The sequence below is a fragment of the Polyergus mexicanus genome, unplaced genomic scaffold (genome assembly GCF_030449975.1).
Source record: "Polyergus mexicanus isolate NDT 795.1 unplaced genomic scaffold, iyPolMexi1.0 SCAF_6, whole genome shotgun sequence".
Classification (NCBI taxonomy): domain Eukaryota; kingdom Metazoa; phylum Arthropoda; class Insecta; order Hymenoptera; family Formicidae; genus Polyergus; species Polyergus mexicanus.
The window spans coordinates 9,259,811-9,274,144 of NW_027223326.1; the positions used below are offsets into that span (position 1 = coordinate 9,259,811).

General features: G+C 37.8%; 1 protein-coding gene across 2 annotated transcripts in view; it reads right to left on the minus strand.

Annotated features, from left to right (window-relative positions):
* LOC138933807 (uncharacterized) overlaps positions 1-5,521 on the minus strand; it is a 249,198-nt gene extending 243,677 nt beyond the window's left edge. For both annotated transcript variants that reach the window (XM_070296812.1, XM_070296807.1), the window contains exon 1: positions 4,773-5,521. The gene's annotated coding sequence lies outside the window, so the exon portion shown is untranslated. The remainder of the gene's footprint in view (positions 1-4,772) is intronic.
* Positions 5,522-14,334: the final 8,813 nt, after the last annotated feature.

Here is a 14,334-nt window from a genome sequence, read left to right on the forward strand (position 1 = left end):
AGCAGTGGTATCAACGCAGAGTACTGCGGCGATTTGGGAATCGCTCCGCATAAGTACGGGCAGTAAGTCTGTAATTTCTACCACATTCGCCAAAGGTTATAAGAATATCGACTACTTCTGTAGGCGTATAATTTGCCATTTTACCAGAATTTTATCAGAGTACAAATGTTAAAAAAATACATAAACACTTGTGACTTTGGCACTAAATGGACAAAATTTTGGAGGGATACTTAGAGGAACTCCATCAGATGGAAAGTCCAAAATGTCTCGGTACTTTGCACCATTCAAGTTGCCTAAAGGGCAGGTTACGCTAAAAGCAGTTTCTTGAGAAGTAATTAATGAGTAATAAAAAATAATGAGAAGTTTGTTTTAAGACTAATTTCGAGTATTAACAATGAAAACGTGGTATTTTTATTGTTAATTTATTGCAGAATCGTAAGCATGGGTTCTCAGTAAGAGAAATCGAAGAAATTGAATTTCGTCGATTACAGCGCCATCTATCATGAATCGAGAAAAATGTTTCAGACAAATTGTATGTGTTTTTAGCCAAAGATTCCGAATATGCAATAAAAAATAGGGGTTCCCATTTAAGATTTCAAACTTGCCCCCCCTCACCGCCCAGGGGAAGGGGTGGGGGGGCTCATTTTAACGTCATTGTACGTCCCCCTCGAAATGACAAAATTTTGATTCTAAACATTTTTTCGTAGTGTGCTTATTTTTCGAGTTATTTGGCTGCCTAAGTTAAAATGGGTCACCCTGTATATATATATATATATATATATACACACCGAAATGTACCGATATGGACGCGTAAGACGAAATGGACAACATTCCCAACGGATGCATTGTGGATATATCAATCTGTCCCTACATATCCAGCTATATAAAACGGAAAAGAAAGCCATGCTATCGCAGTAAATTATCGGTAAATAATACCATTCCCTTCGTCCCTCCTATCCTGTAATTTGAACTGTATCACCTAACCATTTTCGTGGATCTTTTCGTGCAAATCCAGAAAACGCAATTTGATTCCTCGTTTCAAATCTCGTATATGGTATATGTGTTTCTATCTCTATTATATTTTCTGTTATCCTATACGATGCTGCAACCAAGGCGTATCGACTAGCTTCTATCTCGTGTCATAGTCTTTTTTTTTTCTTTTTTTTTTATACTACACTTTTGGAACACGTCATTGATTTGTAAATATAAATTAGCAATTTTATGCATTCTCATAGTCTAACTATTTGGATATTAACTCAATTTTATATATATATGTATATTACCCAGTTTATCTAAATGTAAACTGAATAGACAAAACCATGTGAAAGATCGATATCGGTACATTATTAACTTCTCAACTCGCGTATTTTTGATATCGATTATAATATATAACGTATTCTTTACGAAGTGCATGCCGTATAAAACTTGATTAATCGTATGTCAATCAAATGGATTTAATTATCGTGTGCGTAAATGGAAATGTAAATATCCAAGTTTGTTTCCGTAACCAATTAATAAAATATTAGCAAAGCATTCTTGTAAGCATTGATATGCGTAATATGTTAAAAAAGATAAATGAATATTTATATACGATTATTCACTTAATTTACGCCAGTTAATGAGAACAATAAATTTTTCGCATTTATTGCATTGCGCGCATGACGTAATACGATAATGTTTAGGTATCGCGGATGAGATCGAAAATAAGCAATCGAATATATGAAAGGTGGAACATCTCGCATCTTTCACGAGATAAAAAGATATCGATTATGAACTTCGTGTAAGAAGTAAGAGAGAAAAATAGCGGATGAAAAAATAGAAACGAGAGAGAAGAATGACTCCCCCCTCCCCCCCCTCTCTCTCTCTCTCTTTTTTTTCTTCATTTTTCGATGCTACTCCGCGACTTGGGTAAACGTGCATATGTATACTCACGCATAACGAGGTCGTTCGGCAGGTAACGTATTCCATTGTAAAGAGGTACACGAAGCTCTCGTGCTCTCGTTGCAGAAGCCGGCTCCATCGCGATCTTCGGCAAGTACGCAAGTCGGGGTAAATCTTCTTAAGGAGAAGGAATGGTTCGTCGGAAGGGCGGAAGATAGGTCGAGTGTACGAGGCCATACTTTCGCCAAAAAACGAGACGCGGATATATCACGAGAAAATTTCTCTCAGATATTGAAAATTTCTATTTATCGCTCTATCTATTCAAAATGAACATGACTTTGTTACTGATATTAACGTAGATATTCATGGGATACCTTACACGCTTTATTTCATTGTTAATAAAAAGATTCAAGATTTTATTAAGAGTTAACAATAACATTAAATGTGATGATAGCGCGGACAAACTTTCGCATATGACAATCGATTATTCGCGCGCCAGAGGATAATAATCGGGAACCTCTATTAAGCTAGCAGGACCAAATCAGCAGAATCAAACTGGACCTATCAGATTATTTAGTACCCATTTTGTACTAATTTGTACCAATAATAATAATTTTGTACCTCGTGCCATTTTCAAAAAAACCGTGGCGCTGCTACCATCAAATTAAGCTAGCAGGACCAAACTAAAACAAAACGAAAAAATAAAAATAAGACCAGAAATTGAAAGGGCTGAATTTGTACTAATTTCTACCACCCAAATAAACTCAATATATTTAGCCTTTATGCTTAAAACAACCCCCAATTGAATTTAGCCCTATTAAGCTCAAGAGTAAAGTACTCTTTCCAATCAGCAGAATCAATCGCTACTTATACACTGGACGCGGCATAATTTGTACCGCCAAAATGTGAAGTTCCAAATTTTGTACCTCTGCCGTTCCTTTGAAAACTACCCCCGACCCCTCTCAGTCTCAAGAGTAAAGTACCTTTGAAAATTTGAAATCTCACATTTTGGCGGTACAAATTATGTCGCATCCAGTGTATAAGTAGCGATTGATTCTGCTCGTGGCGAAAGGTACTTTACTCTTGACACTGAGAGGGGTCGGGGGTAGTTTTCGAAGGAACGGCGGGGGTACAAAATTTGAAACTTTACAGTTTGGCGGTACAAATTATGCCGCGCCGAGTGTACAAGTAGCGATTGATTCTGCTCGTGGCGAAAGGTACTTTACTCTTGAGACTGAGAGGGGTCGGGGGTAGTTTTCGAAGGAACGGCGGAGGTACAAAATTTGAAACTTCACAGTTTGGCGGTACAAATTATGCCGCGTCCAATGTATAAGTAGCGATTGATTCTGCTGATTGGAAAGAGTACTTTACTCTTGAGTTTAATAGGGCTAAATTCAATTGAGGGTTATTTTAAGCATAAGGGCTAAATATATTGAGTTTATTTGGGTGGTAGAAATTAGTACAAATTCAGCCCTTTCAATTTCTGGTCTTATTTTTATTTTTTCGTTTTGTTTTAGTTTGGTCCTGCTAGCTTAATTTGATGGTAGCAGCGCCACGGTTTTTTTGAAAATGGCACGAGGTACAAAATTATTATTATTGGTACAAATTAGTACAAAATGGGTACTAAATAATCTGATAGGTCCAGTTTGATTCTGCTGATTTGGTCCTGCTAGCTTAATAGAGGTTAATCGGGAATAATAAGCGGCAAATAATATTACTCTATGTATGCGTAATAATCTCAGATGCTACGCACAAATTGCATTTCGGGTATATTCAAGACGGCGCGCGCTCGTCCTAATACCTTTAGGAATCGAGAGAATTTCTCGCGTCGTATGAAAGACAAAAGTGTCGTCAGCCTGGGGTAAACTGCATCAGCGACCTTGAGTAGCGTGTTAATTTACACCGTAATTCACCGCCTGTGCATCATGCTCCTTCCGCCTCGTCCACCAAATTGCAAAACTTTCTTATGCCACTGCACGCGGAGAATTAGTTTCTCGTTAACGAAGTTTACGTTCGTACTTAGAGGGTAAAACCCGCCGCCCCGAGCTTCCACCATGGATGTATTTATGGCGCTGCGTACGCGGGACACGCATTATTACGAAAACTCTCCACCGAAATAGGGCCGAAGGGTTCCTAAAATCGCGCGCGTACGAAAAATCCTTCTCTTTCTCTCTCTCTCTTTCTTTTGCTCGCTCGCTCGCTCGCACGCCCCATTCCCCTATCCTTATAGCGGGCTTTTATTATAGACGCAACGACGACGGGATAAGCGTCGAAAATATGGGTGGGGAGACTTAAATACGAGCCGTCGTTAACACCTGCTCTATCCCGCCGAAATTATCTACGCTCTTACGAAGAGTAGGCGAAACCGACGACGATATTGACGACGCGAGAATAGCCAAAACATTACGCATTCGCGCCACGACCCTTTGTTGACAATGGAATTTCAAAGAGAGAGCCATGCTCTCTTGCTTTCCCATCGTTTCTCTGACAATGACGATGAAAAATTCAAGCGCTCACGCGCCAGGAACGCAATGGAACGCGTTATCGCGACCCAGATATTTCGAAATATAGACAGATGCATATCTCAAGAGTGATTCAATCGATCTTCGAGAAAAATAATTTAATACATTCTTGAAAAAAAAAAAAAAATATAACTAAACACTATCGATTTTCGCGTTTATTTATTCATATATAAAATTTCTTTCTCTACTGCTTTTGAAAGTATAAATTTAAAAAACTTCCACAACTACAATAATTGTAATTTATAAAATTTTATAATGAAGAAATATTATGTAATATTATAAATACGATACTCTCACATGTATTAAAAAATTTTACATTGCGCGTGAAAAAAATTCAAGAAATAATAAAAAGTATGTGCAAACACTCACCATCACGTCATAGATAGTAATCCCTCGCTTCAAATAATCCATTAGAGCTATCTTTCAATGATACTTGATGCGTTGCGCTGCTCGATCACACTTGCAGATCACAATGCAAAACACATTCGATTGCTCGTACACATTCGTGCATTGCGCGAAACACGTGTTTGGAAAACGGTATCTCGCAACGAACACTCGAACGCGCGAAGCGACAGACGCCGATTATATAAATACCGCAGTAGACACGATCGCGTAATCCACTGGGTAAATGGAAAGGATCGTCCATCGCTAGATTCGACACTTGCGAGTTACACGCGATATTGGGAGAGATTGGCATTACTTATCACAGATTGCGCGAAACACGTGTTTGGAGAATGACGTCTCGCGACAAACACTGGCACGCGCGAAGCGATGGACAACGATTGCAAATATCGCGGTAGACGCGATCGCGTAATCCAGTGGATAAGTCGAGACGATTGTCCATCGTTAGATTCGGCACTCGCGATTCGCGATATTTATCACAGACTGCGCGAAGCACGTGTTTGGAGAATGACGTCTCGCGACAAACACTGACACGCGCGAAACGATGAACAACGATTGCAAATATCGCGGTAGACGCGATCGCGTAATCCAGTGGATAAGTCGAGACGATTGTCCATCGTTAGATTCGGCACTCGCGATTCGCGATATTTATCACAGACTGCGCGAAGCACGTGTTTGGAGAATGACGTCTCGCGACAAACACTGACACGCGCGAAACGATGGACAACGATTGCAAATATCGCGGTAGACGCTATCGCGTAATCCAGTGGATAAGTCGAGACGATTGTCCATCGTTAGATTCGGCACTCGCGATTCGCGATATTTATCACAGACTGCGCGAAGCACATGTTTGGAGAATGACGTCTCGCGACAAACACTGACACGCGCGAAACGATGGACAACGATTATAAATATCGCGGTAGACGCGATCGCGTAATCCAGTGGATAAGTCGAGACGATTGTCCATCGTTAGATTCGGCACTCGCGATTCGCGATATTTATCACAGAGTGCGCGAAGCACGTGTTTGGAGAATGACGTCTCGCGACAAACACTGGCACGCGCGAAGCGATGGACGGCGATTGGAAATAATCACGGTAGACGCGTCCGCGTAATCCAATGGAAAGATCGAGACGATCGACCATCGCTATATTCGGCACTCGCGATTCGCGATATTTATCACAGACTGCGCGAAGCACGTGTTTGGAGAATGACGTCTCGCGACAAACACTGACACGCTCGAAACGATGGACAACGATTATAAATATCGCGGTAGACGCGATCGCGTAATCCAGTGGATAAGTCGAGACGATTGTCCATCGTTAGATTCGGCACTCGCGATTCGCGATATTTATCACAGACTGCGCGAAGCACGTGTTTGGAGAATGACGTCTCGCGACAAACACTGGCACACGCGAAGCGGTGGACGGCGATTGGAAATAATCACGGTAGACGCGTCCGCGTAATCCAATGGAAAGATCGAGACGATCGACCATCGCTAGATTCGACACTCTTGTTAACGCGATGTTAAACTGCACGACGTCCGACTGCATATAAGATACACGTTGACGACAATTGCACGAGATCCATTAATTGGCTCAAAAATATTACTATGTCACTCAACACATCAAAAGGATCGTTCTCCTTTAAATCCGGCATTACCGATTTGCGCCACCCCTCGTTGAACGATGCAACTATTTAGCAAATATGGCAGACGAGTCCCTTTAGGCGATAATCGGAAAAAATAAAATTACCTACATCGCTATTAAAGCATCATAATGCACTCTCGCTGCTTTTTAGGGTTCTTTTACCTTTAATATACTAGATAATACTCGAGATGCTTGTCAAACCAACAAAGTGTACTCGAAGTGTACGTAATAGAGACCGAGCGTACCTCACGACGAACATCGAAATGATCGAACACGTAACGACGCATAGATCACGACCGATAGATCACGCGAGTAACCGAGAAACGTATCGATCGCGATCGCGCGAGCCCAGAAATACTACGAGACGATTGTCCGCCACTAAATTCACTACTTCCGAAATTCGTCTGGGATGGACGACAAGAAACAAAAGCGATCCCGAACCGACGATACGTAACGCCCCACGACCGTTACGGTTTGAACGATGCACCTAAGAATAAACATATCATAGATGTCATAGATTGCGATCGGGGAGACGCTAGTAATCCTTCGAAGCGTTCGATTGGCCAATCAGGACGGAGTAATGATTTCTTTATCCTGATTGGTTAATGCGATGCTTCGAAGCATTACTAGCGTTTCATCGATCGTATAACCAGACCTACACGGGAATGAGATTATAACTATAATTACACGTCGATTAATGATAATCGTGACGATCTCTCGCTACTTCTCTCAATGCTTCTTAATATTTCCTGCGCTTAGTATTCGGGACGTCGATCGGACAAATAAAATATGCGCGTGTAAAATGATATCCTAGCGACAAACATCGCTACGAACACTTGCAAAGGAGTGAATAACCGAGGCGAGTAACCGAAATACGTATCGATCGCGATCGCGTGAGCCAATTAATATCTCGAGACGATCGTAAAAATTCGGCACTTTCAATATTTCTTTCTATGTATGTTTCGTTTGCGAGCATGCTGGCGAAAAATCGCGACGATACAATACGATCACGATCCAAGTAAGCACTAGCGTTGCGCGAGACGAATTCATCGAGACGATACTTTCTTCCGCAATTAAGACTATCGTCCTTTTTACTTCACATGTAACTAGGTGGCGGGGTAATTGACGCCATCTATTGGAGGATTAATGATACATTAATATGATTACCCAAATTTAAAATGTCGACTTTTTTAAAATTATCTGTTATGTTTAGATTTCTAATCTTTTTAGATATAATAATTATAGACAATAAAATAGATTATTTATGATTGTTATATGACTAATAAAAAATATCAACTATATATATATATATATATATATATATATATATATATATATATATATATATACATATAAAATTATACATTATATAATTAATTACACTATATATTCTTTGAAAAAAATCTATGATTCTTATTTTGAAATATCCTAATATTTAATTTTCGATATAATTTATTCATTCCAATTTATACTGTTTTATAAAGAAATTAAATGTGTAAATATTGAATAATTCAATGTGTAAAATTTAACTCTCTTTTAGAATCAAGCCACAGATTTGCTTTGCATCCACAATTACTCATTAGTAATACATTATCGCATTATCTTCCTCGTTAAACGAATTCGTTACTAACTAACTGAAATATTTCTAATCAGTATATACCGGCAATGAGTATAAATGATGATGAGATAGATAGATAGTCAGTCAGTGTTAATCAATTTCATAATTATCTATTTTGTCGATATGATATGATAGTATTATAAATTATCTGATTAAATAAAGAAATGTGAAGACAAACGCGGATATAAATAGAAAATTTTATATAATTGTTATTTATGGGCAGTAATAAAAAGAAGAAGCTCATTGTAAAATTTGATTGTGCGAAGAGGTTAAGGATAAAGAAAATTCATGCAACTAGTTTAAACTAGTACGTTGCCAATTAATAATAAAAAAAAAAACATCCTAATTACTAGCTGCATAAACAATAAGTTTAAAATTACACGGTAAATAATAAAATTATATAACATTTCCATTAATTTTTACAGTATAGGCATTTTTTTACATTACGTACTTTTATTAGTATTGGCACTTACATGAAAATTGCCTTGGTTCTACCAATCGTTTCCTTCTCCAATTTTTTTCTAAAAATGATATTTTATGCAAAATTGATCGCGTATCTAACCAAACATCACGGCTTCGCGTTTCGTCTTCTATTCCCTCGTTAAAAAAAAAAAAAACCGATCATTAACAACAGCAACTACCATAACTTTATCCATCGACTTGTAAAATCTAGGCTATTGAATACATTCATATCGTTTTTCGATAAATTTCAGAACATTGTTATTCGATAAAACAAATGATTCAAAGGAATCGCTGAAGCATTTTGCCTCCATTTACAGAGCACTTAACTGTCACAAAGCGGTCCGTTCTTGCGTTTATAACGCGATATTATGTCTCTCGAATGAATGAGGATAATAAATGCGAGACGTTGCTGAAGTTTCTATTTTTCTAATCGGGACTTTGTTTTCTGTTTTCCCGCGAAGGAGCTTTCCCGCGTCACGTAAACGTGTAGTAAACAGTGTAGGCAACTTAAAAGATCTATAGACACTGTACATAACACGAAATATTATTTTCTACGCGTTACATCACTGAAAAAGATTTAATCGAAGGTCAAAACGTTTGTAAATTTCCGTTACATAAGTTTAATTGATGATATATAATTTTACATTACAAATTTTAATATATGCAATTTTGACATGTGTGCTTTTCTAATTTTATATTTATTATATATCTCAAACATTCTTATACAGATTTCAAATAGAACAATCGTGCTTAATACAAAACCGGATCGCTGTTGATATCTAAAATTTTTACCAAAATATTATATATATATATGTACATGTATCTAACCTAAACTAACTTTAATTAAACGCGCCAACGTCATGTCGCTCAGTTCGTGTCGCGCGTTGCCGGTATATAGTTTGATCCCGATCACTTCGCGTCTTTTCATCGGATCCCGCGCACGAATAGACATCAGGAATGTCGTATGCAACAACCGATGATCGTTTCAATTGGTATGCACAATCAATACCCATTTTCTAATTTCAGATATGAATTTAATCGAAATTCAGTTGAGAAACTATCCAAACTGATTTGATCAAAATTGCAGGCAAATCAAAGAGAGAGAGAGAGAGAGAGAGAGAGAGAGAGAGAGAGAAAGAGAAAGAAAGAGAGAGCCAGCGCAGCATAAAGATAATCTACATTCCAGTTGTGTTTACTGTTATAAAAATGATAAGTTTTCTCCTTTTTCTTACACAAAATATTTTTTCAAATATAAAATTAAAAAAGATGTTTATAAAATAATTTTAATATATTTTTATTTTATTTAGATTTTGGAATATATAGTTGACTGAGGACTGTTGACAGAAACTTTAGGATGTACAAAGCCAGCCACTAAATTTTCCTAGCTTCTTTCATGTATCTTGATATAATCGGTATATCAGGTAAGATTTTACGGTCTTATAATTTTAATTAAGTATTTAAACGAAATCTTAGTAGATGTATGAAATTATTTACTTGAAATCTTGGAGAATTAAAATAGATTCCGTTTTTAATTTTACGACATTTCTTTGCGAGTCAACTAGTATATAATTTAATAAAAATTTTATTTAAAGAAGTGGATATATGTATATATCATCTAATTACGTCTCGTCGTAAACGGTCGTATTTTTCGAATCACGCCATTCTTTCTGATAACTATATAATTTTCTCCGAGACTACAAAAGTCTTGAAATAATTTATTTTTGTAGTTTATTTGCGCCGTGCACGACCGTTCAAAAAACGATGCTGTTTTAATATATAAAACTGAAAAAGACACAATTTTGTATCGTACGCAACATTCTCTATTTATGTCGGAGAATCCCGGAGAAGAAAACCCGACACGCAGAAAATCGAAGATAGAATCGATCGTGAATCCGTATGACGGACGTAAGGAGAAGCATACAACGAAGGTAGCCATTGTGAATTGTCTGTCTGCAGACCATCGGCAGACAAAATGACAGAAGTAAAAGTGCTTTTCGAGTAGCATACCCTGACTGGGTTCATTAGTAAACTAAAGTACGGCGTAGAGCGCACGGCGTTAAGGGTCTTTTGTGCGAGGGTGCGCTATTCGCGATAACTCTCGTTCCTTACTTTCTCTTTCCTGTTCTTCAGCCTCCCTTTGCCAAGTACACGCGGTTCTTCGCTATTGTGTCTCTCACGCACAACCCAGGTAATTTGCGACTATTTTGCGTAAAAATGTCTACGAATCGGGGGACGCAGTACCATGATGTAAGGGGAAAAAAAAACAGCTGAATAAGAGGAAAATTACTCGCATTTTTATCACGTTCTTATTTTAATTTACTTTTAAATGGCATTGATGCGTGAATGATGCAGCAAAATCATAAAAAATATAACTTAATATAAAGATAATAAGATGCATGTACCAGACTTTTTGTCTGGCTGCGAAATAAATTTTAAATATCGATAATTATATCGAGCTCGCGGAAATTTTAACATGAAACGCGGGAACATTTGCAGCAACAATATTAACATCGAAAAAGCATTTTACGAAACCGATAATAACTTTACTCATTTAAAAATGATGGCCGGTAGAAATCCAATATTCGTCGAATGGGGGAAACAATTCCGGGAATGTGCCTGAATAGAGAAATAATTACTACGAAATTACGGAGCGATGGCACATCGACGACAATGCCGTCGTTGTGACGAAGCTGAACAATTAATATTGCATTGCGCGCCGGCTCGGCGGTTTTGAAAGGGCGAAAAAGGGCGGAATATGACTGGCACGCTCGTGTGCGAGAGCGCTACCACATTTTCGCTCATCTACAACGAGCATACGAGAACGCGGATACTTTGTATGCGCATCGATAGGTTTGTGTACCCTATAAGAATGCCATTGTCGTCGACGCTTTGTGAAACAATCCCTAGCAAATTTAGATCCGACCTTTACCAAACTGAACCGAACAGATTGCTTGCCGAAAGTATATATGTTCTCAAATATGTGTATTAATCGCTTGCTTTTAGCGAGATTAATTTAATTCGTCGTCATTTTCTTTGTTGCGACCAGAAATTAATATGACTTTATAGAATTTGATCTTATTAACGGAGCCTTAGATCCAAATTGATATGATAATGTATATATATATATTATATAATACAATCTACTTGTTTATAAGAATATGTCAATTTCTTAATACAAAACGACGATTAAATTTTTAAATGCTATTTATAAATAATTTCTTTCTTTAATATATATGGTATGCAAGATTTTAATTTTGAAAGAAAGTTATTTGGGTCGTTTTTCTTCGATGCTATCTAACCAAAGCAACATTATCCATCAAAAGACAATTCAAAATTTCAAAAATCTCTGCTCCGAATTATTTTTGCAGTATTAATTTTGCCCAGTGTCTGTTTCTATATAATTATAGTGTCTACCAGATTCATTTCATTCCGGTACAGCGAGCATGATTGTTTCTCTGTGCACGCGGCAACTATAATTGCCGAGGAAAATCGGGTTAACGTGGCAACGAGACCGCGACACGAAGTATAGCGTAATGGCGCTTCGGTGTAATTATTAGTCGAACAGGAGAGATAATCAGCCGCGAATGTACGACAAGCGTACTTAACCCGGTTAACTCTTTCATAATTCGTCGCGTCAGAGTTCAACGAGTTTACGAGAGCGGTTTTTGCGAAGTCTTGTTTACAATGGAATAACGCATTTTACGCGTGTTCCCTGACACGGTTGTTGTTCCAACGATACCGCGATAAATCAATTAGAAATCCAGAGACTATTTTAACTGCTCGGAGCTTATTGTCTAAAATTGATAGATTCAGTAAAACAATATCTTCTAATATGTAATCTGTTTGTACATTATTTAAAGAGTTTAATGTGTATTATTAGATTTAATAAAATTATTTTATAATTAAACACCGAAAGGCCAAACGTTCATATAGGGCTCATTGACAGATTAAAAGCAATATTTATCGTTTCACGTCGAGAGTGAGTCGAATAATAAATTTAAAGTGCTCTAACTAAATTTATTTAATGTAGATTGCCTGGGTGGTGTAAATACCAACGATAAATTTCAATAAAATTTATCGGCCACTCGGCAATATCAAATCAATGTCAACCATTGGTGCTGCATGAGCTCTGATCGCAACTCTGATTGCGACTAAACAATATATTTAATCTCTCTACAAATTTTATGCAAATAAACATTTTTATATTTGCGAATACAATACAGTGAGATGCAATATACAATTTATTAAATTCAGTTATTCCAGTTAAATATTTTGTAAATTGATTTAAAAAACTTTTAGAATATATATATATATATATATATACCATTAATATACATTCTCTCTCTCTCTCTCTCTCTCTCTCTCTCTCTCTTTCTCTCTTCTCTCTAAAAATTTTTTGGACGTGGTTTTTCATATTTTATATTGATTCACAACATAATTCATCGCATTGCGACCTATTTATCGATTGTATGTAGAGAAAATGTACGATCGACTCTGATTGTTCGAAAATTGAGTTAACGTACGGCTGACGGAGCGATCACGTCGTGTCCCCGTATATACGTCGAAATAATAAAACGGTCATGAAACAATCAGCCACTGCAACGATCAACGATGCGGCGGTGCGTTGCCGCTGTTTCCAATCATTATCGGCTATCCGCATCGAGCTCTCCCGCGATCGACTAATTTCGGTAGAAACGGGGGAGTAACACGCGGATCTCTGCCGACTCAATTTCGTCGCCCGGAAATCAGTTCGCTCCAGTTTTTCCTGGCCGATTTGCCCAGCGCGCAATCTCATAAAACTTTAAATTACGCATTAGCAAATGTAGCGTAGCTCAATCTCAAAAGTATGGTCATCCGATTAAATATTTAATTCCAACTCTAAATAAAACTCTATGTTTCTCGTTGAACAAACACGCACACGTGTTAGCGAATGTGTATTTGTGTACCTTTGTGCAATATTATTTTTACAGTATAAATTGATAAAAATAGTAATATCGAGTAGAGAATATTCTATACGAATCGCTCGCCGTATAGAATATAACCATATTATTCTATTAAATTAGAGTCTATTCAAAATAGAAGAAGAGTGAAGAGAGAAAGTATTATCGAAATGAAATTTAAACTAGCTAATTTTAATAAATAATTTAAAAAAATCACAATTTAAAACCATAAATTATTTCATTATTAATCAAATTTCAATTTAATAATTCGCGAAGGTATAAATTTTGCATCGCGCTTTAATCAATGCATTCTTAAGTGACAGTATCGGACACTTTCGAGTGCAGAATGCGGTTTGCGCGAGCGAAAATCCGATGTGATCGTCAAACGTAACGCGCTGTGCCGGTGGCTCCGTTTGTTACATAAACCAAAATTCACTCAGCGCGGCCTATCATGAAAATACAAAGCGGTCCGTACGCTCGCCGAACGCCACGCGAGTCCTCTCGTTTCATGAATCTTTCATCGCGATCGGAATTTAAGATTTTTCCTCGCGGCGTGCGCCGAGCTCGGGGTCCGGAGTTGGAACGGGAATCATGCGAGGATCAAAGGTAGGGACTTTCGAAGGAGGAGCCTTGACCTCGATCGCGGTATACAAGGGGCGAGTTTCTTTACCCCGAGTTAACGCTCGGTAGATGCTCGGGAGTGCGGGGAAAAGAGGTGATAAAGGAATGACGGAGAAAAGGGGAGAGAAAAGGCCGAGGAGGGATTCCGGGCGTACGAGATTATGTAAATTGGCCCGGCTCGCGCACTCGAATCGCGGTAAAGACGCATTTTCGAGACGAGTTTGTAGACTCCAGGAAACGT